The following is a 27,535-nucleotide window of genomic DNA, read 5'->3' as shown; positions in this document are numbered from 1 at the left end:
CCACATTCGGTTCTGTAGCGAGGGGGTCCCACACACAGGAAGGATTTTACCTGTGCTCCTTTCTTTTCTGAGGAGCCTCTAGGCCGAGTCCGGTTAGTTTTCCCAGCATATGAACTTCCAGAAGGGTTTTTGAAAAGGTCTGGGAGCCCTCGTGGGCGCTGCCCTGCCACCTGTGACCCGTGACCTCGCGCGCAGCCCCGCCAGGTCACCTCACGCTCTGCTGACGCCAACGCGGTCAGTGCCCTCCGCCTGGGTGCCAGAGCAGGGTCTCCTGGGCGACGGCAAACGTCAAACCCAGGAGGCTAGAGTTTCCAGATGACGTATATGGCCAAGGAGCTGTCAGTCTGCCCACAAATGAAGTCCCTGCCAAGCAGTCAACCTTTCTACACCTTCAACTACCTACGACCACCCCTCATAAATCCTCTGTTTGATTATTGTTTTGCTTTCGAATCTGATCTCCGGTTCTACCGGTCACCAGCCTCAGGAGAAACGTTCTTTCCTCCGCCTTAATTTCCAACATTTCGAGTTTTGCAAAATCTCTAAAGTGATTCCGGTGCCCCAGGTTGTTTGCTGAGCTGACGTTTGGGGAAATCTGAACGTAGGCCCATGGGAACTGTGCAAACAAAGAGAACACGAGTAGCTGCTCTTCATGTTGTGAGTGATGTTACACATTTTTTTTAATACAACATCCTTGCATCTACAATGGAGAGGAAGACACATTTTCATGCTAAAATATAGTGCAAAATGCCGGATTTTGCCTTGTGTAATTCCACATAATTTTCTCAAAATGTAACAAAATTAGGCACAGAGGAAATTATGCGAATGTGGCACAACCGTACCTGTCACCCCCCTAACTCCAATTTGAGTGGGACACCTTATGTACCCTAGAAACACACTGTTCCCAGCTCCATTTCCCCTCATTTCACCCACTGTCCTGGAACAGGAAAACCCACTGAGGTGCATATTTACAAACCCCTATCGCCACTGGAACGTCACTTTTATTGACGTTCCAGTGGCAATAGGGGCTTTGCCTTGTGAATAAGGAGTGGCTTAACCCCCCTTTGTGAATAAAGAACCCTTTCACACCATACATAGCATGAAAGGGGCGGGTAATGGGTGTTGCAGTGGCCGTTCCGCCATAACACCCATTGATTTTGACGCTTCCCCCTATTTACAAGGGTGGTGTAAATTTGGGGCAGCGCAAAAATTAAGACCAGGGAAAACCTTGTCTTGAACAGGCAAAACGAGGAGAAATGCTTGATTTCTCCTCGTTTTTTGCCATTTCTATGTGTGCCGCACAATAGCACACACAGAAACAGCAAAACACCATGTATGATTGTTTATGTGCAGGAAGGTGCCCTGCCTGCACATAAACAATAAGTTGACAAATGACGAGTTGCTATTTCTATGTGCGCTGCATTAAGCAGCACACATACGATGCAGCCCTGTGTTTCTAAAGTGATGGAGCGTGGCGTTAGCCTTCTTGACTTAATGCTGTGCTCCGCTAATTTTGACGTAAATATGCCCCTGAGGCTTTTAGCTCTAGATCTTTTTACCTTCAGCCGTAAACCCTTTATTTACCAAATCACCCTTCTTATCTCTTCTCATTCTGTTATTTTAAATGTGTGCATATTATGTTAACACTTAATGCTGTCAATATTTAGTCTTGCACTCTAGGATGACACAAAATGCTTCTAACAAAAATTCACAACACCATGCCAACCACGCACTTCACCATGGTGCAGCTTGCTACCAGTCTAAAAATGTGGTTCGCCACCACACAAAGGGGTTTGAAGCACTATATAAATGCCATTCAGTTCAGGGTTACACAACAGGTTTGCATGTTTTGCCTTCTAGTGCTGATGATGCATGAGGATGATAGGTTGCAATGATGAATTGTTAAGAGCATGAGTATGTGTGTAGCACACATTTACCATATGAATGGCTTTGTAGCACTTTTGGGGTATACGTGCCTGTGCTATTCTCTTTAACTTGAATATAGGTGGTCTGGAGTCATTTAGCTTGGTTAGCGAAGGACAGCCTATTCAATGTGTGTTATAGTGTTGGTTATTATTATTGGCGTACGGTGCAACTAAGATGTGCTTGATTCTTTCATAGATCTTTGCAGCGCATTATGTATATGGATGTATATACTGCTATACTTTCAAGTTAACTTTGTTTCATAGGTGTGCATTCTTATAATTGTCCAACCTGGGATTTATTACGTTGGCTAGCAGCATTAGTCAATTGTATAGGGTATAAGCAGGGCCACTGGAATTATGCTATTGTGCGGCCGCTGCGATTTTTTTCACATAATTATAGATTTGCCGCATTTGCCTCATAATCCACCATCTGCTGAATAATCTGCAGATTTTAACCAAAATTAACCTTCATTGCCGCATAATTTATTCAACACTGAACCGTAATTTGTCCCTCTCATGCCGCATAGTTCCAGTGTCCCCGGTTATAAGCAAATGCGTGTGCCTGTAGTAATGGTATATTTATGGAAACGTATTCTGAATGGTCTGGTATTGTCAGATGATGCGGAGATATGGGTATGATGCTGAGGGAGGCAATTCTGCCACAGTTAAATGGTTTTTGAGCTATGTTGTGCACATGAAGGTGCCAGAGATCTGTCTGCTGTGTTGGATGCCAGCTGTCCTATTGAAGAAAGATCAAGATGTACATACATAAACATAGATCATACAGCAGCCATTTTGTTCAGATACAACTTTGAAAAGAGAAATCGCACATTACAAGCCATTTCACACAACGTAAGGGCAGATGAGGTTAGCTAGTGAAATGCAGTGTTGTGTGAATGTGTTGCGGTAACGCTAACCTGTTCTGAATGTTTATAGAAGAGAGGGCAGCAGTGCCTAATTTGTGAAAAAATAGGTGTCGGGCCCTTTTTGGGAGGCCACTGCAGCTTTCACCACACATTGCCCCCGCCAGTGCAGCCAGTGCCAGTAGCAACACAACTATTAACCATCACACGCCTACAGGTGTGATAATTCAGACTAAACCAGGCCTCTAAAGCTAGAAAAACAGCTTGGGCAGCATATATAAGTCATTTTTATTGTATATTGAACTAACAAACAACTGTTGTTTTTCTCATCTCCAAATTACACAAACAGCACCACCATGTGGCAGGCTGTCATAAGTGTTGGTGTTGATAAGTAAGTGTGGGTGCCGAGTACAGGAAACCACCTGCTGAAATTAAGCACTGGAGGGCAGCAGGCCTGGAAGCAACGGAAAATATCACCATCTCATTCCTCACCAAAATCTCGCCCTCATACAAAAGAATGCAGATATTGCATTGCAGTGTATGCAACGCAATGCATGAAGCTGAAAAAGACAAGTTGTTTACTGGTGTAACTAAAGGTTATGCGTAGTGAATAACCCATTTAATGTACAAGTAGCGTGCCGGGCCCCTGTATACCAGTGTGTGCTTGACCACGTGGAACTGGAGACATGAGGGAGCAAATTTCCTAAAAAGTAATTCAGTACAGCAAACAAGGTTTCTGCACTGCACTATGCAGCATCAAAAGGAGAGAGCAGTACAGCACCATATCTGGTAAGGTATGGTATTGTTTCTTTCTCCCTCTGCACTGGCGCACTTTTGGCTGCCTTGCTCCACACACACACCCTTGAACCATACTGCAAATGTAGTTGTGTTACCGCTAATATGACTTTTGTACTGGAAGGGTACCCTTTCAGTAAAAAATAAAATTCTTAGACATAGCTTAATATGTTTTACTATAGTACAGCACACAGGCAGGGTTGGAAAAGTTTGTAGAAAAACATCTTTTCTCTTAGGTTACAACATCCTCAAGAAGGCACAATATTTTGAGGCAAATCACTGTTTACCAATTTTAGTAGATGGGGATTTACTTTAAAAAACTAACGGTGGATGATGTAATGTCCCTGTGAGGTAAAGCTGCTAAGTAGTGCATAGCACTACTTTTCTTTTAATTACTTTAGAGCTACTTTCCAATGTAAACAAGGTTTTAATTGGAAAGTAAATCTCAATTCAACTCTTTCCGGCAGGCTATGTCACTCTTGTGATGCAAACCAGGTGCAAAGTGTTAGTAAATTTCTCCCTGCATTCCCAAACACAGAAAAGGTGATGACTAAGAATTGGTCTAGTGCCTTGTTAGTGTTCAGAACTCTTGCATGTTTTGGCAGAATGCGCAGTGCAGAGATGGACAGAACCCACTGTGCAGCATGTGAAATCGACATGGACCTGCAACAGAGAGGGCTCCTGGGTTAAAAACCACTGGCGCCTTGACCTAGGCAGGCAGAGGCAAAACACCTGCCAATACATGTGCTCCTTTTACAAAGACAAAGTGCTACTGTCTCCCAAGTGCAACATTCCTTCCTGGGGAAGACTGTACCTGCCATGTGTACCAAAACTGCCTTGGAAAATCTGGCTTTACACAGCAAGGCCTGCTCCTCCTGACTCACACTTCTCTTCTGCTGCAGTGCCTCGGTACTTTTTGAGTTTAATATCTACTGTCCCACCGGCCCACCTTCTGTTTAGCATAGGCACTTGAAATATGCCTAAATGAGATATTACTAGTTGAGATATTGTGCCTGCTGTGTTTAGGGGACATTTAGCTTACTCATAAAAGCTGGGTGTGAGGGTACCCAGTCCACCAGGACTCTAGTGATAATAATAATACTTGGAGTTGTGTAGCGCGGCTATCCAAAGAGAGTCTCTGGGTGCTGTTCATAGGGACGGAGAGATTAATTGATTGTCGGGAATCTCAGGATGTTGAGCCAACACTGAGACTCAAACCTGGATCCCAGCTCCAAAGTCAGCAGCTCTGGCACCAGACACATTTGTGGGGAGAGTAAGAAATCATGAGGGAACCTTGTATTCCTTAGCATCAGGTAACACAATCAGTATATAAGTAACGTGGTTCATATGAATTCATTTAAATACACCAATTATCAGGTTGCGAAGAGTGTGGGTACATCCTCTCCATTGATTACTTCCAGTAACACATAGTGAGTCCAAATTCCATATGATGAAAAATGTTTTTATGCTAAATTTTAGTATTGATGGTGGAGTGACGTAGAGTGGAGTGTTGTAGAATGTCGTAGTGTTGAGTAAAGTGGCGTTGAGTGGCATAGAGGGAACTGGTAGAGTAGAGTGTCATAGAATGGAGTAAAGTGTCATAGAGTGGAGGGTCGTAGAGTGTCATAGGGTGTTGTAGAGTGGTGAGGATGGTCGTAGAGTGGAGGGTCGAAGAGTGGAGGGTCATAGAGTGCAGAGGCGTAGAGTGGAGTAAAGTATCATAGAGTAGAGTGGTGTGGAGTGGAGTAAAGTTGAGTTGAGTGGTGTGGAGTGTGACAGAGTGGAGTAGAGTGGAGGGTTGTGGAGTGAAATAGAGAGGATAAGAATCATAGAGTGGTGTGGCGTAGAGTGCAATACAGTGACCTAGAGTGAAGTGGCTTAGAGTGGAGTGGCATAGAATTGAGTAGAGTGACATAGGGTGCAGTGTTATAGTGTAGAGTAGAGTGTAAAATGGGTGAGGGGTGTAGAGAGGACGTGCGTAGAGTGGCATGTTGTATAGTGGAGCGCCATAGAGTGTAGTAGCATAAAGTAAAGTGTCATAGAGTAGAGTGTCATAGCATGGAGTAGCAACAGTGTCAGAGAGTTGAGTCGTGTGGAGTTGGATGGCGTAGAGTGGAGGACAGTGGAGTAGAGTGCAGTGCCATAGAGTGGAGTTGTGTAAAGTAGAGTATGCATGTTGTGGTAGCACACTGCTATTACAGACAACACATTTTCAAATAAATGACCTTTACATATGCACATATATTTAGATAAAAGTGTACATCGCACAACAATAATGTGTAGAAATGTCATCACCCAGTGCATTGATATATTTAGATCATATTCAAATATTTGTTTCCATCACACTTCAGGATTACAAAAATAATGTGTTTCATTTGTGCTTTCCTAATTCTGATATATTCTGAAATATTTGCACAGTTAATTTACAGACATTTAAATGTTGTTGTGTGCTAGAAAATACTTTCCCACCCTCAGTATCCAGCAAGACTGAAGTCTGAGAAAGAAAAATAAACACCAGGCTCCCTCAGAAGGCAGTGCCTGATATCTGATCTCTGCTTTGAGTGCACAGCAAATGTGACAAGATAAGAACTAAATGTAAAGGCCTGTTTACAGAAAACAAGCATTAATGGGAAAATACAGTAAATAGACTATGCTCCACACGAGAGACAAAGACATGCTAGACAGCCTAAAACAAATAAAGTCGGAAAATAGAGAGCAAGTAAATATGAGTTACAAATCACAAGCAGTGGGCAGAATGCATTCCCAGGGGAGTGTTTTCAGAATGTCTCCAAGAAGTCTTTTGGGAACCAGACACCTATGCTGCCTGCTAGGCCTCGACCTAAAAAGCAGTCTAGGTGATAACATGTTTTGATGTTTCAACCCCTTGGCAGATAGGCTTCATGGGAGTCTTAATCATGACAGTGAAAATGATGCACCTCATTCAATTTTAACAGAAATATGGTAAGGAAGGTGGTCCGTCTAAGAGGTCCAGAGACATCTTCCAAAAAAGCTACTAAGAAAATTGTTAAATGCAAACAGCACCCAGTTGTAACCTCTTTGTGGTGCTTAAAAGATATTTAACTTCTGGACAAATTGTCATTGGCGGCTAAACGTTGGCTTTCCCTTGAAGAGTTCCAGTCAGTGGTAACTGTGTATGCGAGTTGTGAGAATCCACTTTCCATGAAAAGCAGAGGGGTGGGGAGAGAGCCATAAATCAATGCAGAGTTTGTGTTGTGAGAGCAGAAGGTCAAAATAAGCAGGAGGATGGAATATATATCCAATGTGGTGCATTAAAAGACAGGTACGGATCTCATGTGGAAATAAACATTAACAAACCAGTAGATCAGGCTTTAGCACAGTGGCAATGTTTTCTCATACTTCTTTAGGACAAATAAAAGTGCAGCTTTAAAAGCAGCAGTGCAAGCTTCCTTCCCACACAGAACTGGTGCAACTTTAGGAGCGACACACAAGATTCACCCTTACACACATAGGCATGGTACAAAACCGAAACCAGGAGTACATGCAGCAGGAGTACATGCTCCACTCATAAATAGAACAGGAATAGTTTTAACTGTAATAGAGCAAGCTTCCCCACACACCTAACAGATTTGGCTCTGACAGGAGTAATTAAAACTCTCCTCAAACAGAAAAGGTACAGCTTTAGGCAGAGCAGTGCAAGCTTCACTCATAAACAGAACAAGTACCATTTAAATTCAGCACTGCAAGCTCCCCCACACAGAGAACGAGTACAGCACAGGCAGCAGCCCTGCGGACTCCACTCAAACAGAAATGATACACCTTTAGCAGATGCGTAAGTTCTGCTCATAAGAGCAATGTAAGCTTCACAGCAGCAGTTTAAGCTTTACTTATAAACAGAACAGCTTCAACAGCCAAACTATGAGCTCAATCACACGCATAATACCAGGTTCAGCACAGGGAGCAGCAGTCCAAGCCCCACACAAAAACAGAACTGTTACGCCTCTAGATTCAGCACAGCGAGCTCCCCCAAACAGAGAACAAGTACAGCACAGGCAGCATCAGTGCAAGCTTCGCTCTCAAACAGAACTTTTACAGCTTTAGATTCAGCACAGCAACCTTCCCCAAACAGAGAAAAAGTACAGCACAGGCAGCAGCAGTGCAAGCTTCACTCATAAACAGAACTTTTACAGCTTTAGATTCAGCACAGCAACCTCCCCCAAACAGAGAACAAGTACAGCACAGGCAGCAGCAGTGCAAGCTTCACTCATAAACAGAACTTTTACAGCTTTAGATTCAACACAGCAAGCCCCCCCAAATAAAGAACAAGCACAGCAGCCATGCAAGCTTCACTCATAAACAGAACAGGTGCAGGTTTAGAGTCAGCACTGCCTGCTCCTCCACACAAAGAACAAGTACAGTACAGCAAGCAGCAGTGCAACCTTCGTACATAAACCGCTTTCTAATTAGCACTGTTTGCTACTCCACTCAGAGAACAAGTACAGCACAGGCAACAGCAGTGCAAGCTTCACTCATAAACAACTTTAGATGCAGCACTGCCTGTTCCTCCACGCAGAGCACAGGCAGCATCTGTGCAAGCTTCATTCACAAACAGCTGTAGATTCAGCACTGCCTGCTCCTCCACACAGAGAACACGTACCGCACAGGCAAGCAGTGCAAGCTTCACCTGCGCACAGATTATGCACACCCAGAGCAATGTCTGCTTTCCTCACTTAGAGGTTAGTAAAGAGCATGCTGCATTGGGTTCAATCAACTTCTTACATATAGAACAGGCGCAGAACTGTAAGCAAACATCATTAAAAAGGCATTTCAGACCCGGATCGGGCACTGGCCCAGGCGCGCTCTTGCAACTTTTCCTGGCGCCGAGTGAGTATATTAAAGGCAACCAGGCTGCAAGCTTCATATACACACACAGAAGTACAGCTGGGGCACAGGTGGTGCAGGCATTCCTCACTCATAAACAGGTACAATGGGCAGCCATGTACTCTTTCTCTGATACACCTAGCTCATTCAACACAGACACCAACAGTGAAAGCTTCTCTCGCACACAGAACAAGCGTGGCATGGACATCAGCAGTACAGGCTGCTTCATAGACATCAGCACAGTGCAGGCAGTGGAATTCCCGCTTTCATCCACAGAACACAAGAACCACCCAGATATCCACAGTACAAGCTTCCCTCACACAAAGAACAGGTCCATCTTAAACAAAAGCATTGAAAGTGTCTCTCATTCACACATCAGGTACATCATAGGCAGAAGCATTGCAAGCTTCTGTAATCTTTGGGGCATACCACAAGCTTTTCTGGGGCACAGGACAGGTATGAAGCAGACAACATTGCAAATTTCCTTCATATACAAACAGGTGCTCAAGCTTCGCAGACACACTAGCCACAAACGTTTCTAGCACACAGAAGATATCCATGTAGCTTAACGGCTAGGGCGGCCGACTTTGAAGGTGGGGAACTTGGTTTGAGAGTGATGGGTTCGAGTCTGACGGGAGGCTCAAGCATCCTGTGATTCTGGGCAAAATCACTTAATCTGCCCATTCCTAAAAATGAATGTGTCCATCTGCAATGCAACTGGTGCTCATGTAAGGAACTCAGATAGCTTCGGGTTGAGTTCTTGAGTTCGCGCTACATAAATCTGCACACACAAATAAAAAACAGTTAACAACCCTGCAAACTTCCTACAGACACAGGAGGACGACATGGTGGGCATCGCCAGTGCAGGTTTCCCCTCACAGGTATTACAAGAGCTTTATCCTTTGGAGAAAATATACCTGTGTCTACTATATATTCAATGTATTCCACTCATTCTCTGTCACTCACACCCTCTGCATACCTTGGAAGTGAGGCCATGTATTCCTTACAGATAATCCTGGCAACATCAGTTGTAAAAAAGTACAAATCAATTTATTAGTTAAAAACACTGGAATACACAGTTTAAAAATGAAGACAGTTTTGCATAATATAGTTAATATTTTACACAGAATTGTGACAAAAATATTCAGACAAATCCTGTTTGTATACTATAAAAACCGACACTGTAAATAAAAAATAGCGTACATATCGCAAGACAAAAAACACTATGTCATAAGTAGCGTACACATCCGTAGGAACAAGCATTTGCAATGCAATAGGTCTCGCATTATTTAAGTTTGAGCTATTAGCATTGTAAATGGCAATTGTTTTTTGCTTTGTGCTATAGTTATTTTTTTACATAAAAAGCTATATATAAAATATGTTTTATTAAAGTTATTTATGCAGTATCTAAATTTTGTTTGCATAAAAGAGTACAATAATATCTTAGTAAAAAAGTCAAATATTTTAATGGTAATTCACCAAATGTTCATTTATGTGTTGGTTTTGAAAATAGCTAAATTAATAGCTTTGTCATTTACAATGCCAATAGTTATAACTTTCGCAAATGTGACACCTATAGCATTTGTAATGCAACATTTGTATTTACGTGACTTAGATGTATTGATATTACAAATAACAATGGCTTTTAATTTTTTTTAATACTTAATAAAAGTGATTGTAATTTATAATGGCAATAGCTTAAACTTTTGTAAATAACTTTTGTGAAGATTATGTTCAGTGTATTTTATTGTAACGAAATCCAAGAACAGAAGTGAAATATTAACATCTTTTTGTGACATTTGTAATAAAGCTTGAAACATTGAGAGAACATATTTGTGCTGTGGTGGTGCTGAGTGATGCTGTGGTGCTGCTGAATGGGGCTGTGGTGGTGCTGAATGGGGCTGTGGTGATGCTGAGTGATGCTGTGGTGGTGCTGAGTGGTGCTATGGTGGTGCTGTGGTGGTGCTGTGGTGGTGCTGAGTGATGCTGTGGTGGTGCTGAGTGGTGCTGTGGTGGTTCTGAGTGGTGCTGTGGTGGTTCTGAGTGATAATGTGGTGGTGCTGAGTGACTGTACTCACTGTCACTCTGCACTCACTGTCACTCTGCACTCACTGTCACTCTGCACGCACTCTGCACTCACTGTCACTCTGCACGCACTCTGCACTCACTGTCACTGCACGCACTCTGCACTCACTGTCACTCTGCACTCACTGTCACTCTGCACGCACTCTGCACTCTGCACGCACTCTGCACTCACTGTTTATGCACGCACTCTGCACTCACTGTCACTCTGCACTCACTGTCACTCTGCACTCACTGTCACTCTGCACTCACTGTCACTCTGCACTCACTGTCACTCTGCACTCACTGTCACTCCGCACTCACTGTCACTCCGCACTCACTGTCACTCTGCACTCACTCTGCACTCACTCTGCACTCACTGTCACTCTGCACTCACTGTCACTCTGCACTCACTGTCACTCCGCACTCACTGTCACTCCGCACTCACTGTCACTCTGCACTCACTCTGCACTCACTGTCACTCTGCACGCACTCTGCACTCACTGTCACTCTGCACGCACTCTGCACTCACTGTCACTCTGCACACACTCTGCACTCACTGTCACTCTGCACGCACTCTGCACTCACTGTCACTCTGCACTCACTGTCACTCTGCACGCACTGTCACTCTGCACGCACTGTCACTCCGCACTCACTGTCACTCTGCACGCACTCTGCACTAACTGTCACTCTGCACGCACTGTCACTCCGCACTCACTGTCACTCTGCACGCACTCTGCACTCACTGTCACTCTGCACGCACTCTGCACTCACTGTCACTCTGCACTCACTGTCACTCTGCACTCACTGTCACTCTGCACTCACTGTCACTCTGCACGCACTGTCACTCTGCACTCACTGTCACTCTGCACTCACTGTCACTCTGCACGCACTCTGCACTCACTGTCACTCTGCACGCACTCTGCACTCACTGTCACTCTGCACGCACTCTGCACTCACTGTCACTCTGCACGCACTCTGCACTCACTGTTTCTGCACGCACTCTGCACTCACTGTCACTCTGCACTCACTGTCACTCTGCACTCACTGTCACTCTGCACTCACTGTCACTCTGCACTCACCCTGCACTCACTGTCACTCTGCACGCACCCTGCACTCACTGTCACTCTGCACGCACTCTGCACTCACTGTTTCTGCACGCACTCTGCACTCACTGTCACTCTGCACTCACTGTCACTCTGCACTCACTGTCACTCTGCACTCACTGTCACTCTGCACTCACTGTCACTGCACTCACTCTGCACTCACTGTCACTCTGCACTCACTCTGCATTCACTGTCACTCTGCACGCACTCTGCACTCACCCTGCACTCACTGTCACTCTGCACGCACTCTGCACTCACTGTCACTCTGCACGCACTCTGCACTCACTGTTTCTGAACGCACTCTGCACTCACTGTCACTCTGCACTCACTGTCACTCTGCACTCACTGTCACTCTGCACTCACTGTCACTCTGCACTCACTGTCACTCTGCACGCACTCTGCACTCTGCACACACTCTGCACTCACTGTTTCTGCACGCACTCTGCACTCACTGTCACTCTGCACTCACTGTCACTCTGCACTCACTGTCACTCTGCACTCACTGTCACTCCGCACTCACTGTCACTCCGCACTCACTGTCACTCTGCACTCACTCTGCACTCACTCTGCACTCACTGTTACTCTGCACGCACTCTGCACTCACTGTCACTCTGCACGCACTCTGCACTCACACATGCAACAGTAATGTAAAGCTCTCAATGGACCTTAATCGGAGCGCGTTTCTGATTTAAAAGGCTGGCATGAAATAAATTAAGCGCATGTAAATTAGAAAGGAAAAAAAAACGAAAAAGCTATTAATATTGGGATAGAGTTTACGACATGCAGAAACCACACAGATTAAAGATGCAATCTGGCTGGGGACAAATGCCCACAGGCAAGACAGCAAACTAGAGAGCGCTAGAGTAAGAGTCTTCAAGGAACAAGAGCGGACGCACCGTAATCTCTTGGTGCTCACAGCTGCTTGGAAACTGTAATCAACGAACACGGGGAAATTCTCCGCATCACTGCCTGTAATTCTCTCCCAGCCTTCCACCAGCCCATCCTCTATGCACGTATGCTCATGTTACGCTTAATAAAATATTGACCTTCTATTCAATAAAAAGTGGTGCTATGTCCTTTATACAGCCACTCCATGTAGGCTCTGCGTCCCCACGCTCCAAGAGAAGCAAGGCACAAAATGTGCACTGCATTCAGAAATAATTTTTTTTTAAACATGCCCTAGCTGCGTAGTTGAGGTTCATTTCCGTCATAATGAAAACAAAAAACCCAACATGAAGATAAATCCTTCAGAAAGAATAACCTTAGCAATTGTGTGCAAATGGTGTGTGATAATTAATAGGAAATGTAATATAATATTAGGAGTGTGCGATATTTGCGTAAATTCTTTTGCAAAAAATACATGGAATTCTTCAATAAGTACACGAAATAACAAAAAAACATCGGTCCAGCATTTGGCAGCTGTTTTGCCATGTACATCCTCGCATTCATTCTTGGATACAAGGACATATTTTGCACTAAGAAAAAGTCGCAAAATCACGCGTGCACGAACAGCATCTGCACACGTTCTCTTTGCAAACCTTGTTTCCTGTGTTTATGCCATGGGATATTGACCCGAACAGAAGCTTCTTTACTTGATCTGGTCACGGTGTAATCACGTAATTGCCATGATTTCATCACAAATGTAAAGCAAATGCCAGAAATTAACTGAGATTACACTGTGTAACAGAAATTTCACCAGGACATACATAAAACCACAGAATTAGCGATAGCATCATAAGCGTGTCCTTTCACTGCAATTGCTTAATCCTCTGCATGTACACGGAAATCATTTGTCAAATATCAGGAAATGTAATCAAATAATGGAACAAAACAATTAAATGGAAAGGATAGCAAGGGTTATGAAAACATGTTCTTTGCTCACATAGATTGATTATGCACTCAGCTGTCTGTTGTACGTGCACCACAATATGCTTACAACGTGTGCAGTCTCCGAAGCTGTACGTCGTTACCGAAAGCACAGTGACAGTCCAGTATGCAAATAAACACAGTGCTAGGTGCTTGTGTGCTGACAAAATGGCCGTCTCTTCATCGCGGGCGCACTCTGGAAGTCAGGCAGCCTTTGTTTGGACGTGGGCGGGGCTCGTCAAAGAAACAGGAAGTAACTGCCGAGGAGGACGTCCGAAACATGCAGGCTTCACGCTGAAGTCCCGGGGCGCTTCAGAGAGACCGGGCGAAAGAGCGAGGGCAGACTGCATGGTAACAGAGGCAACACGGGGCTCCCGAGTGGTGAGGAGACCCCTGCGGCGTGCCAAAAGACGGCCCAGGAACCTGCACACCGAGCCGGTAAGTGAGAGCTTGCAGGCGGGGCGGGGCGGGGGGATTGTCTGTGCGTGTACTCTCGTGTGTGGGCGGCGGCGGCTGGGGGGGCGGGGGCGGCGGCGGCTGGGGGGCGGCGGCGGCGGCGGGCGGGGGGGGGGGCCGCCTGGGGAGGTGTAGTGTGTGTCTGTATGTGTGCGCTAGTGTCTGCCTGCGTGTGCATGTGTTGTGAACAGCCTGCTCTGTGTGTGTGTGTGTAGGTGCGGCGGCGGCGGCGAAGGGGGGGGGAGGGAGGAGGTGTGGCTGTGACTGTGATGTGCGCGGCTGTGATGTGCGCATGCGTGAATGTTGACGCGCGTGCACGCAGCTCAATCCACGCTCGTCACAGTTTTGTGTCCCTCATTCCCCGGTGTCAGGCAGCTATAAGTCTCCGACCCTGGACGCATCCTTCGGATGCGAATTCCAGGGCGAGACCTAAAAAACTGTACGGGCTAGTGCCTGGTATTGTTCAATTCATAAAACACTCCTTGGTCTAGCCACTTGACGGATTGTGTGCTTTTCAACGAGGTGTTGACGCGTTTCGACGGACTCTTATACCACCATCTTTCTCAAGACAAGTACTTTTTGGACTCTCAAAAACAAAATATGATACACATATGGCCAATTAAAAAAAAACTCTCTAGGGCGATGGTGGATGCTTCCTCAACCAATGCCTCCTACTTCCTGTCTGAAGTTTAGTTCAATACTTTGGATTAGTCTACAATAGGCTGGAAGATGGTTAACTATATCTAAAATAATCCTGTTGAATAATTAAAAATCAGCGCTGGTTTTATGTATTTTTAGCCTGATGGTGAAGGGTGAAAATAATAAGGGTTCTGTAAGCTGCACGCTCCTGCGTGAAATCGTTTTCGGCTTTTCTTACCCAGCAGGTGTCTCTTATTCCCACATCAGGTGCATCCTAGGCAGAAGCATTGCAAGCTTCTGTAATCTTTGGGGCATACCACAAGCTTCTTTGGGGTACAGGACAGGTATGAAGCAGACAGCATTGCAAATTTACTTCATACACAAACAGGTTCTCAAGCTCCGCAGACGCACTAGCCACAAACGTTTCTAGCGCACAGAAGATATCCATGTAGCTTAACGGCTAGAGCGGTCGACTTTGAAGGTGGGGAACAGGGTTCGAGTCTGACAGGAGGCTCAAGCATCCTGTGATTCTGGGCAAATCACTTAATCTGCCAATTCCTAAAAATGAATGCGTCCATCTGCAATGCAACTGGTGCTCATGTAAAGCGCTCTGATACCTTCGGGTCAAGTTCGCGCTACATAAATCTGCACACAAAAAAAACAGCTAGCAACGCTGCAAACTCCCTACAGACACAGAAGAACACGCTGCAAACTTCCTACAGACACAGAAGAACGGGGCATCACTAGTGCAGGCTTTCCCTCACAGGTGCAGTACATTCAACAGCAGCGCAACCTTTCATCCATAGGGCATGTGTGGCAAAAGACAGCAGCAATTAAACGCAAAACAATCAATGCACTGGAAGCAGTTGTTTAACACTCACAGCTGAAACATGCAGTATCTGTGGATGTGCCTCTGATACGCGGCATGTATATCACATTGTGCATCAATGCAAGCTCTCCTCTACAGAACAGGAAGGGCAAAGAAAGCATCCCTCAGCCACTGAACACAGGCAGCACCACTGCAAGCTTCTTTCGCACAAACAGGGTGAGCAAAAACCTGCAAACTTAATTCTCAGCTGCTTCATTCCCAACAATCACCCATGTGCCTCAGCTCACCAATTTATGAGCAACGGTGTGAAAGTAAAATTCGGTCCAAGCAGCCACTCTGCGATCATTGGTTAAGATAACAGCACTAATGCCTTGCCCATCCAGTCTTGCGCCTCACTGCTGAAACTGCCAGAAAGACTGCCTATAAGCAGTTTATTGGAATTATGCGACAGGGGAAGACCAATTTATGTAGCAGAGGTGCCTATATTATGCAGCAAGAGAAGACACAACAGTAATTCTCAATTATTTTGTTGTTTTACTCATGTTAACAGTATAAAGTGCTTTAAATGGGCAGATACTGTTCGGTACTGAGTACCTGCACTTCTTTAATTTGAAAGGGAGAGTACCGGCACTTCTCCTCACTGCTGCAGTACATTTATTGGGAGCGTAGGGAGACTTCCCAGGAGCAAACAGATTAGATACTCTAAATAGTGAGTACCTGCACTCCTATGTTTCCATTTAAAGTACTGAGTATGGCCAAAGGATTCACCTTTTCAAGTTTAAACCCAAGCACACCAACAAGCAACTGGAAGGTGACCAGTCAGTCTTGGCACAGAGCTATTCACTGCACAGTAACATGCTGTTCCACTTTTAGTAACTTTTGATCTGTTCTAGCTGGAATCTACGGATTATGGATTTTCTGGTAAGGATTTTTAAAGATAAATTAACGTAGCTGATATCAATAGGACATGGCAGGCCCAGGCTATAATCCTGTGTTTCTTTCTCAAGCAAAGGAACTGTGTGATCTGAAGCAAAGCACTCTATCCGTCCTAGCGCCCTGGTCGCCATTTTGAAGGATAAGGCACCTGGGACATTGGTGGAATGCGTTTTAATTAAAAAAGGCATTTCATGCTGTGGCCAGAGTTGCCTACTTTGGAACTGGGGAACTATGTTCGAGTCTCAGCATCCGTTCAACATCCTATGATTCTTGGCAAATCACTGAATCTCCCTGTGCCTTAAAAACAGAATGTGTCCCTGAGTAATATAACTAGTGCTTGTGTAAAGCGCTCTAATACCTTCGGGTCGAGTTAGCGCTATATAAAAACTGCAAAAAAACAAAATCTCTCCCATAAAGCCACCTAATTGAGTTAACGCTTGCTGGACCAGGAAGGGGAAGGTTCTCTTCAGGGAGACTGGTTGCTGGGCCAGGTACAGAGAGTGCTGTGACGTGGGAGTTGTGGGTTTGATATTAGATGGAGGGTGAATAGATAAAAGATGCGTGGGTGGACACTTGGGTAGGCGGGCCAGGTGGAAGGGTGGATTTACAATCTGATCTCATGGTATAGCCGATGGGCAGATGGACACATGAATAGATAGGTGCAGGTGGGTGAATGATGGATTGAGTGATAAATGGGTGAATAAGGGTCTATTAATTTATTTTATTTACGTAGTTATATATAGCGCAAACAAGATCCCGAAGGATATCAGAGCGCTTTACAAAAGGGTGGAAGGAAGGTCAAAAATCAAATATCAACATCAAGTATTAATACAAAACATGAATAATCGCACGATTCACATACAAATGACACAAAGGAGAATAATACAATAATCAGTGCAGGATCTGTGATTGGTCCTTCCTGTAAAGTTGATGTTTGGTAGCATTGTTGGTGATTTTTGCATGAAGACTATAGCATAACCAAGACAAACAATATTTACAACCCACTTGTCTGTAAAAATAACTTCCCAGTTTTTCAGGAAGTCATCCGTTCTCCTGTACAGGAGTGTTGTGAGTGTGGAGAGGGATGCTCAAGTCACTCAGAGAAGCCTAAGGCAAATCCTCTAGAGTTTCCATCTCTTTTAAAAGAACTCTGTTTTGGACAGCTAAACAGGTGTGTGTGTAAATGTGCTTCAATTTATATAGCGCACTTTAACCCAGGGGTCTCAAGGCGCTTGCTTAGGGAACCCGTCCTGGTATTCCCCTGTGAGATGCACCGGCCGGGTATCCACAAGGTGAAAGCCAGGCATCCCGCCCCGAGGGGCCGTAGTGGAGATTAAGCAAGCTATTGCCCAGAGTCGAGTAGGCACCGGAGCGAGAATTGTCAACTCTGTGGAATTTTGAGCCTGAGACCCGCCGAGGCGGGGAATCAAACCCTGGTCCAGGACCGATCTCAGCTTCCGGGTCTGCCGCCTCTAACCACTGAGCCACGCTTCTCCACCAACATGTTAGTATTTTAACTTAAAGTGATATTCACTTTCATAAGTGGATGGGACATGTGAGGGGGGGGAGTCGGGACGTTCATCAAGTTACTTTTTTCTTTTTTATCTTATACTGTAAAGATTTTAAGTAATCATGCAGTTTATTAATAACATTGTCAAATTATCCATCTCTTGGTTTATCTCTGCCTCAAAAAAAAGACTTCGGTTGTTGTCGCCACTGCCAATGGCCTGGAAACTGGCTGGTCGCTGGCTGCACATCAAACACACAAAAGGTGCTTGGTCGGTGAGTGATGGATTTTTAGATGGGTGTATAGGCTGACCGGCAGGTGGAGCGATTAAACATTGGGTGGAATGGATGACTATCTGATAGATGTAGTCACAAATCATTTGTACATCAAGTGAATGGATGGATTAATAAATTGATAAATTGTTGGCAAGACAGATGGAGAAATTAAAATATAGGTGGCTGAATGGATGGAAGACACATTGATGTATTAACTGCAGGATGTATAGACGGACGGATGAATAGGTGGATGCATACACGGATAAGCATGCGGATAGATGAACAGGTAGGTGTGCGAGTCGGAAGGCTGAATGGTTGAATAGTTAGACATATACCTCGGTCGGATTCCACCTGGTAAATTCTGCAGACGTGCTCGTGCCACTATGAGCTCTAAATCAAAATCTTTTAGGCCTTCTCAGGTGGGAAGCGCCTTCCCAAGATTTACACTGTTCAATTTTGTCAGGATTATGAGATTACTAAACAACTACTTCACCGTCAAAACGAGTACACACATGATTAAAATAAAAAACCATAGCGCAGGGGTTCGGATTAAGGCGCACGGCTCTCCCTCCCCCACAAACCCTCTACTGGGATGAGGGAGAGACATGTGAGCCGGGGAGGGAGGGGGGTTGCAGCAGCCCCTTTCCAGTGGAAACGAAGCGGGGAGCCGAGCACATGGCTGGGGGCTCGGGCAGCTGTCCGCCTCATCCTCGCGTCTCCGGGGCCGGCTGAGATGCCGTCTCCGGTTCAGACCTTCCCTGGAGGTCTCCACTGTCATCGCGAATATATTTAAACACAGTTCTGCCTCGTTTGTGCTGTTCTCCATGGCGGTGAATCTAGCCTTAAGTCCCCACATAAACACATATATTAAACGAGCATAACATACGCCTTTCTACAGTTTTAACGTTAAAAATAGGAACACAGTTGGCTTAAAATAGGGGTAGCCCCCCGACAGGTTTGGTTTCAGAGCGAAAACAGTAAAGGGGAAAAGAACGTGTTGGTTGGAAAGTTCTGAGATATAGCGCCAAGCAACGATTACCATTCTGACCAAAGTAAGCGCTACAGAATAATTCCCTACATATCAGAAGTACCCTTTTTAGATCGCGAGAGATTCTTAGAAGGTAGGGTACTCGGCAGACACGTGAACTTCAGCACTGGAAGTTTATGGCTAGCTGTAAAACGTGTGAGGGTGCCGGAACCCACGACAAAAACGGACCAAGGCGCTATAAGTCTGTCCACGCGGAGGGCATGGTTGGTAATGAAGTGGGAGTCTGAGGATTTAGTGGGGTCGGAGGTGCCACAGCAGCTCAGAGGTCCATTCAGACGAGCACAGCCTTCTGCCCGGGAAACATGCTATGATAGCGCCAAGAAGCCTTTCAGAACTGTGGACTTGAGTTTCAACAAATATCGTTAACCCAGCATAGAGACAGGTGGGTCGATACAGAACAGACTGTAAGGTTGTTGCACAGTTAGAGAGGGGCAGAAAGAAACTAGCCAGATTGGCGTGGCTGGGCATTAAGGCAAATGTACAGACTGAAATGATATATACAAAGGCATATGCCGAAACAGACACAGACCTGTTTATACACAGAAAAGAGTCTGTTGCACCGAAACGCGGATCACATGTGTCAGGCAATGTCGGGGTTTGAAAAGGGGTTGCTTAATATATAAAAAGCATAGCGCCAAGACGCATTCTCCCAGTGCGTGTGAGCTGTAAATAGTTAATATAGCACGGTATAAACAATCAGTGAGATATTTCACAGCAGATAGAGTGTGGTGGGTAGATGCCATGTAGACGGGCACGTAGGCAAGGATGGATGGATGGATGGATAGATGAATGGATAGACGGCGGGATTATAGCTCTCGCCATTAAACATGGCTCAGTTGCAATCAACTTGGCGTAAACTTCCAAAGTTTCTACCCAGCGATCTGTTAGGTGAGGGACCTGCACAGAGAGCTTTTAAACCCAGCGCAGAGGCGAAGCCAAGGCCGTGAATGGGCTACTTACATGCCGGCTCTCTGCAGCCTCTTTGTCTCAGCCCTTCAGTGAGCCCGGTGTGTTCATCCGGCAGAGCTGCGAGGCGGGCGGGCACTGTGTGCTATTCCTGCCGCTCGGGTGCTCATACTTGCGCAGGGAGGTGAGGCTTCGAGGAGCCTGGCCCCGCCCCGCGCGGCGTGTGGCGGCCGGGCAGCAGGCAGCGCCCCTCCCCCTCCAGGAGCAGAGGAGGGGGTCGGAGGAGGCACTGTGGCACTGAGGGCAGGAGGGGGGTGATGAGGAAAGAGGCTTGATCCAAACAGGAGCAAGCAGGACGCGGGGAGGCGTGTGCGACTGATTTTTTATTTTATTTATTATTTTATTTATGCAATTTTATATAGCGCGGACTTTACCCGAAGGTGTCAGAGCGCTTCACAATAGGAACAGAAAAGATACAAACTGAGAACGTTACACGAGCAACAGATTGCAGAGGCATTCGTTATGTTACATACGGTAAAGTGATAATTGTGAGCAACCAAGAGTACATGAGGTAGTAAAAATTGTGAGAAACCAAAAATACATGAGGTTGACAAGGTAATTGTGACACTCTTGAGCAAACAAAATACATGAGGTAGTAAAAATGTGGGCTACCAAAAATACATGAGGTAGTAAAAAGTGCTCAGGAGGGAAAAGTGACAAGTGTGCAGGCTACAAGAGAAAATAGAGTATAATTTGTGGTATGATACTGCAGTATATGTTACACACTCAAGCACAGGGACAGACGATTACGTAGGCAAAAGTGGCACTTGTGCAAGTATCAAAGGTAAAAAACCTGTGAGAGGAAGCAAACCGTGTGTTACAGGGGCAAAGTGGTGAGTGCAAGTTGCAAGAGGGTACCAAACACAAGTACATGGATAATACTGCAATAAAAGGCAAACACTCTAACCGCAAGAACACACTGGGAAGGCACTTTCATGGACATGAGAAGTAGAAATTATCAGTAGTGGGAGATCTTCCTACAGACAGAAGAGAGTTACTTTTGGAGGTGTCTCTGGAGGAGGAGAGCTTTGAGGTCCCTTTTAAAGGCCTGGGAGGAGGCTGTGGTCCGGAGCTGAGGCGGCAATGAGTTCCAGATTCTCACTGCGTTGCCTGAAAATGATTGGGCCATCGTTCTTTCCTTCTTGAAAGTGGGAGGTTCAAGCAGTAGATTCTCCGCATTGCGTGAAGGTCTAGAACCTCCAGAGAGTTTCAGTTTATTCGCCAGGTAGAGAGGAGAAGAGGAGTGCAGGGCTTTGTGGGTGATACAAGCGGTCTTGTAGATAGCTCTAGCCTCCAAGGGAAGCCAGCGGAGGGTAGATAACATCGGTGTGATGTGATCGCTTCTTTTGGCCCCATAAATGAAACGAGTTGCTGAGTGGAAAACAGACTTAAGTGGGGACACGTGGGATTTGGGGAGGCCAGTAAGAAGAGAATTGCAGTAGTCGAGTCTGGAGAGGACCAGTGCTTGCACCAGGGTTATAAGGTCCCGCTCCGCGAAGAAGCGACGGATTCCCCAAAGAAGGCGCAGTTGGTATCGAGCTGATTTCGCAATGGAATTGATGTGGGGAATTAGATTAAGTTTTTTGTCTAGTATGACACCAAGGGATTTGGCGCTGTCGACAATGATGGGTTTATTGTTTAGTAGATTCATCTGATCCATCCATGATTGAACCGGGGGAGGAGAGAGTGAGGAGGAGAAGAGGAGGAATTCAGTTTTGGAGGGATTCAGAATCAGTTGATGAGTTGACATCCAGTTTTGAATGGAGTCGAGAGTGGAGCTTAGGATGGAAAGATCGTGAGTAGAGGCAATCTTGAGGTAGAGTTGAGTGTCGTCAGCATAAAGATGATAGTGAATCCCGGATTTACTTAGGAGATTTCCCAGTGGTTCTAAATAGAGATTGAACAGTGTGGGAGCAAGTATCGAGCCTTGGGGAACACCTTGACCTACCGCCACAGGAGGTGAAAGACTGTTCGCTATTTTGATCATTTGGGATCTGCCAGAAAGGAAGGATGCAAACCATTTAAGCACAGTGCCCTCCATGCCCATTCTCTGTTGAAGAATATTGAGGAGGGTATTGTGATTGACAGTGTCAAAGGCTGCGGAAAGGTCAAGGAGAATTAGCAGACAGGACCCCCCTGAATCAAGTATCCTCAACGCGTCATCAACCACTTGCAGTAGGGCTGTTTCAGTGCTGCAGTTTTGGATGAAGCCGGACTGACAGTGGTCTAGAAGGTCATTGTCCTTGATATGACAGGAGAGTTGTTTTGCTACACATCTTTCTGTGATCTTCGCAAGAAAGGGAAGGTTAGTGATGGGGCGGTAGTTATTGAGGTCATTCGCATCTGCAGTGGGTTTTTTCAGAAGAGGGGTGACCTGCCCAGTTTTGAAGGAGGCAGGAAGGGAGCCTTGCCAGAGGGAGAGGTTGATCAGAGTGGTCCAATAGGAGAGGGAATGGGTATAGAAGTCAATGGCAATGGCACTGGGGATAGGGTCGAGAGAATGGTTGGATGGCTTCGTTTCTCGTATGCACTTGAGAAGGGCATCTTCAGATATAGGGTCAAAGCTCTGCCAAATGGCTGAGGATTTGCGCTCCTCTGGAGGGGTAGGATGAGCGACCTGATCCACAAGTGATTTCACTTTTTCATCAAAGAAAATAGCAAAATCTGCAGCTCTCTTTGTAGAATCATCCACCTTGGAGGTTGGGGGAGAGCCGTTAGGCATTTTGATGAGATCAAATAGTTTTTTGGGTCTATTTTTGGCGGAATCAAGGAGGGTTTTGAAGTGTGTCGCTTTCCCAAGGAAGATGTGCTTGTGGTACTTGGATCTTGCTGAGCGAAGCTTGGCCAGATTGTCGGAGGAGGGCACTTGCCTCCATTGTTTCTCCAGGGATCTTAGCTGCTTCCTTTCCTCATAAAGGGATTTGTTGAACCAAGGTGCTGAGGGAGTGGGCCTTAACCTTTTGCTTTTGAGTGGAGCGACTTTATTAATTTCAGCTGCAAGAACTGTGAGGCTTTGAGAGGTGAGTTCGTCAACATCTAGGTTCGGGTCGAGCCTTGGAAGGGATAGCAAGGCTGATTCACAGAGGGGACCGACATCAATATTTTTTGCATCCCGGAACCATGAGATGGCCCTCTTGGGTTGGCCAAGAGTTATAGAGTGTGAAAGTTGAAGAGAGAATGGGATGAGGAGGTGGTCAGACCAATCTACATGAATTGGGGTAGTGGTAGAAAGCATGCCTGCTTTAGATATAACAAGGTCCAGGATTGCGCCCTTAGAATGGGTTGATTCCGTGCAGTGTTGGATAAGATCGTTAGTAGATAGGAAAGTGGCCAGTGAGTTCGCAGAGGAGTCTTGCGGTACTCCCCAGTGGAGATTGAAGTCACCCACGAAGGTCTGATTGTCACTTCGCGAGTATTGGTCGCTGATAAAGTCGGTGAGTTCATCCATAAACGAAGGGCCACTACGAGGCGGGCGGTAAATGACATGGAATCTGAGGGGTGAGCGGTGTTGCAATTGAAGCTCAAGAGAAAGGCATTCAAAAGTTTTGGAGGAGCTGTTAGGAGAGGCCTTGAGTTGGAGGGTGTTTCTAAAGATGACTGCAACACCTCCCCCCGTGTTGCCAGTTCTGTCATTCCTAAGTAAAGAGTAGCCTGTGGGTAATAGGAGATCAAATATAGAGTGAGATGTATCTTTGAACCAGGTCTCTGTGAGGAAGAGCATGTCAATATTATGAAGGGTGATGGTATCGGAGATTTCAAGTTTGTGTTTTACTGCAGATCTGCAGTTGTGAAGCATGCAGCGCAGCTCTGTCAAGACTGTTTTGGTGACGGGGGCACTAGGGCTCTGAAGGGTGATCGGGATATGGTACTTATGAGGGGGTGCTCGGGGGGGTTTAGGTGGATGCTTTGTTCTGACAGAGGTGATGATCGGAATGGCGTAGATAGTGGGGTTGCTAGGGTATGTCAGTTGAGGAGGGGTGGCGCTCAAGGGCTTGAGTGAGTTAACAGAGTTTCCCGATGATAGGTTAAGCTTGGCTGTACTGGGGTGAGGGGGCGAGGTGCATCTCGTGGGAAGTTGGGAAGGAGTAGCGGTGCAAGAAGGGGTGACAATCTTAGAGCTTAAAAGTGAAATGGCAGCTGTAAGCTGGGAGATGGCGGTGATAAGAGAGCCTAGTGTGTTTTCCAGTGAGAATGGGGCAGAGCACGGAAGGTTGGGTTGGGGAAGGTTGGGTGGCTCTATTGAAACAAGGGGGGGAGGAGTGGGTGGTAGCAGGCAGGGAGAGGTGGCAGGAAAGGAGGTAATTTTGGGTGTGGGGTTCATAAGTGGGGAAGGGTAGTGGGTGAGAGCGGGAGTTAGTGAAACGGAGGTTAAGGGAGAGTTGTCAATGTTGGTGTTGCAAGAGGGCGAGGAATTAAGGACAAATTTAGGGGGAGAGGTGTGTGGAACTCGGCAGTTGGGTAGAATGAGAGGGGAGGCCTGTGTGGCGTCATGAGATTGTAGGAGGTTTGGGAGGAAAAGAGGTGAGGTGGTTGTGGAGGACCTGTCAGCTAGGAGAGGTGGCTGCGAGGGAACGGGCATCAGGAAAGGTGAGGGGTGTTGGGAGAAAGGGGAGTTGAAGAGAGGAAGTGGTTCTGCTGGGCCCGAGGGAGGGAAGTGGAGGGGGTTACCGGGCGGGGAAGGGGAGTAGTGCAGCATTACTGGCGGAGTAGGGGGGAGGAGAGAGATGCGGTGGGATTGAGGAGAGGATGGGGGGAATAACGAGGGGAGGAGGGGGTAAGGGGGAGGGATGGAAGGGGTGAGGGGAGCATAAGGAAAGTACACTTGGGGAGAGGGACGGAGGAGAGGTGGGCTAAAAAGGGGGGTAATGGGAAGGAAGATGGGGGAGGAGAAGAGATTGGAGAAACGGGATGGCGCAGATGGGACGAGGAGCGTATTGGCTTGTGGTAAGGTTGAAATGATGTGTGAAGGGATATACTGTGAGGGGGGAGGAATAGGAGGGGAGGTCACAAGGGGGGGGGAGGGAAGGGGGCCGACCTGTGCTCCTCGAGGGAGCCGCCAATTGGAGTGAGGTGGGGTCTGTGGAGGAGAAAGGGAGTAATGGGTGGAGCTGGAAGGAGAGTGATGGCGGAATCCGGTTGCAGAGGAGGGGAGTAAGGAGGGGAAGAGGCAGTCAAAGAGCGAGAGGCAGTTGTCTGTGCCTTGGATCAGGACAGTACCATTGTTGTAGAGTGAGATAGTGAGGTTACCTTTGAAGCAAGCAGAGGGGGAAATTTTTAGTTTTTTCCCATGGGGGATAGAGGAGGAGGAGGTGACGTTGAGGGAATAGTAAAAACTGTTGGACCAGGAGGGGATGTCATGAGTAAAGAAAATGAAATCATTTTTTAGCCTCCCAAAACGACTATTGTAAAATTGATCCACAAAAAGGGAATCTGGGAAACGTTCAATAGTGTTATGTTTCCATCGTTTAGTTGCGGCTTTAGACAGGCTAGGAGGATAAATGATTTTGTAGCAATTAGTTCCCGCCTTAACTCGGGGGGTGGCCATGATGGTGAAAAGTGGCGAAGGAGTGTGGGGGGGATAAGAGGAAGGTGTTACTGGGAAAGCGGTGGAGAAGAGAAATAGAAGGGCATAAAGGGGGCACATAGTCCGGACGTTAAGGTGAGGATATCAGAGCTAATGTGCCGTTTGGGACTAGCAAAGCCTAGGTGTGCAAACCAGCCTCAACATCTTAAGAGTATCAGTAGAGGTGTTCAGGGCAGGGTGCGGAGAATATACTATATGCATAGCGATTTCCAACACCAACAAATATCTACTGGCCTGGCGCCCTACAAGTCTTGCAGACTCCTAGTCCAGCTGGCCATTTCGGATGGGGACTCACATGCCCTAAAACCATAGTGTCAATAAATGCAAGCGCACTTGATACACAATAGTAGCATATGGTATATACGGTGAATTACAAAGTGCAAGGTGTAAGTGTATATGAGGTAGCACACGATACAGTTAACACAATGTACAAAAATCTACGTAAATATATGAGGTATCAATCGGTGTATTCCGGGAAAAAAGTGAGAAATTCCAGGATAAAGGTGTGATAGGCGCAGCTTACAAAAATGTACAATAGACAACTACAAGAGTGGTACTAATGATGTGCTGAGAACAGGATACCAGTGCAACCAAGAAGCTGCATGATGGTAAATGTGAGGTATCAGTCGTTGCATTCCAGGCATAAAAGTGAAATAGGTGCAGATTACAAAATGTACAATAAACAAATCAAAGAATGATATACTGATACAAGGTACCAGTGCAACCAAAAGCTGCCTGAAGCAGAAATGACATTAGCGAGCAGCCAGAAATAATTGAGGTAGCGAACTGTACATTACTAGTAAGAAGAGTGAGGTTTGTGCAGGTTACACAAAATGTACAAAATACAAGTAGAGGTATAGTACTGCAATAAAAGGTAGACTCTTAGTCACATGAGGGTTTAAATAAAAAGCTATGTAAAGTGTGCTATCTAACAAGGCCAGGTCTTAGGGAATGGTCGGATAGAGAGAATGACTAGTCCAAAATGGCCGCCCAAGGGGGAGAGAGACCAATCTAAAATGGCCACCAAATAGTGAAGATAGATAGTTAGTCCTCTTTTTGTTGTTTTGCTTTGAGAGCAGGGAAGTGCAGTTTCAGTTTCTATTCAGGCAAGTCCAGTCCCTAGCTTGCTGGAGGGAGTCTTATCTCTGCTATGGAGGTCTTGTGTGGGGGAGTTAAATTGCGGAGCCTCGTGACCAGAAGAAGGTAGAGGATGGGATTTATGACTACAGTTTTATGGCTCCAGCCATTTTGAACAAAGGAAGTTTTTCAAAAATGTGTGCAAGCGAATGGGGAGAATAAATACCTTATTTGTGGGTGCTACTCAGCAAGCACGTCGATGTTGATAGTAAGGTTATCTATCACATGACTAGCCAGAGTGAAAACAACCTCAATGTGCATAGCAGGTTGCTGGATAATGATCGTGCATGGCAGAGCAGCAGGGGTGCAGCCTCTAACCGTCGCGATGGGCGTTTTTTGCATGGTTCCCGATTGCCTGTTCCCCTTAATTACAATTCCCCTGTGTTCTCACGTCCGCCTCAGCGTTCACTCATGCATGGGCAGGGGCGACTCGGTCCTCTCCCGCGATGCACACAGTCTCAGGGTGGTGAGAGGCTCCAGGCAGGCAGTCAAGCGTCCGTTCTGACTCCGCCAATGGTCAGATGCAGCCCGGTGTCCGCAGAGGGCAGGGGCGGCTTGTTCCTTTTTCGCGCCGATTATGTTGTGGAAAAGTTCCAGCACTTCTTTGTCCACAACTATCCGCGCTGGTCCCGGTGCTGAAGCCTGTGCCCTCTGCTGCCGCCGATGGGAGGGGGTCCGTTGTTGT

The 27,535-nt window shown here is 46.2% G+C and overlaps 1 protein-coding gene across 1 annotated transcript in view; it reads right to left on the bottom strand.

The window, feature by feature from the left end:
* SLC38A3 (solute carrier family 38 member 3) overlaps positions 1-20,259 on the bottom strand; it is a 297,440-nt gene extending 277,181 nt beyond the window's left edge. Inside the window, exon 1 of the mRNA XM_086938804.1 lies at positions 20,124-20,259. The gene's annotated coding sequence lies outside the window, so the exon portion shown is untranslated. The remainder of the gene's footprint in view (positions 1-20,123) is intronic.
* Positions 20,260-27,535: the final 7,276 nt, after the last annotated feature.

Source organism: Lissotriton vulgaris, chromosome 9 (genome assembly GCF_964263255.1).
Source record: "Lissotriton vulgaris chromosome 9, aLisVul1.2, whole genome shotgun sequence".
Lineage (NCBI taxonomy): Eukaryota > Metazoa > Chordata > Amphibia > Caudata > Salamandridae > Lissotriton > Lissotriton vulgaris.
Note: the sequence above shows the minus strand (reverse complement) of the source record. Positions and strands in the feature narration are given on the sequence as shown.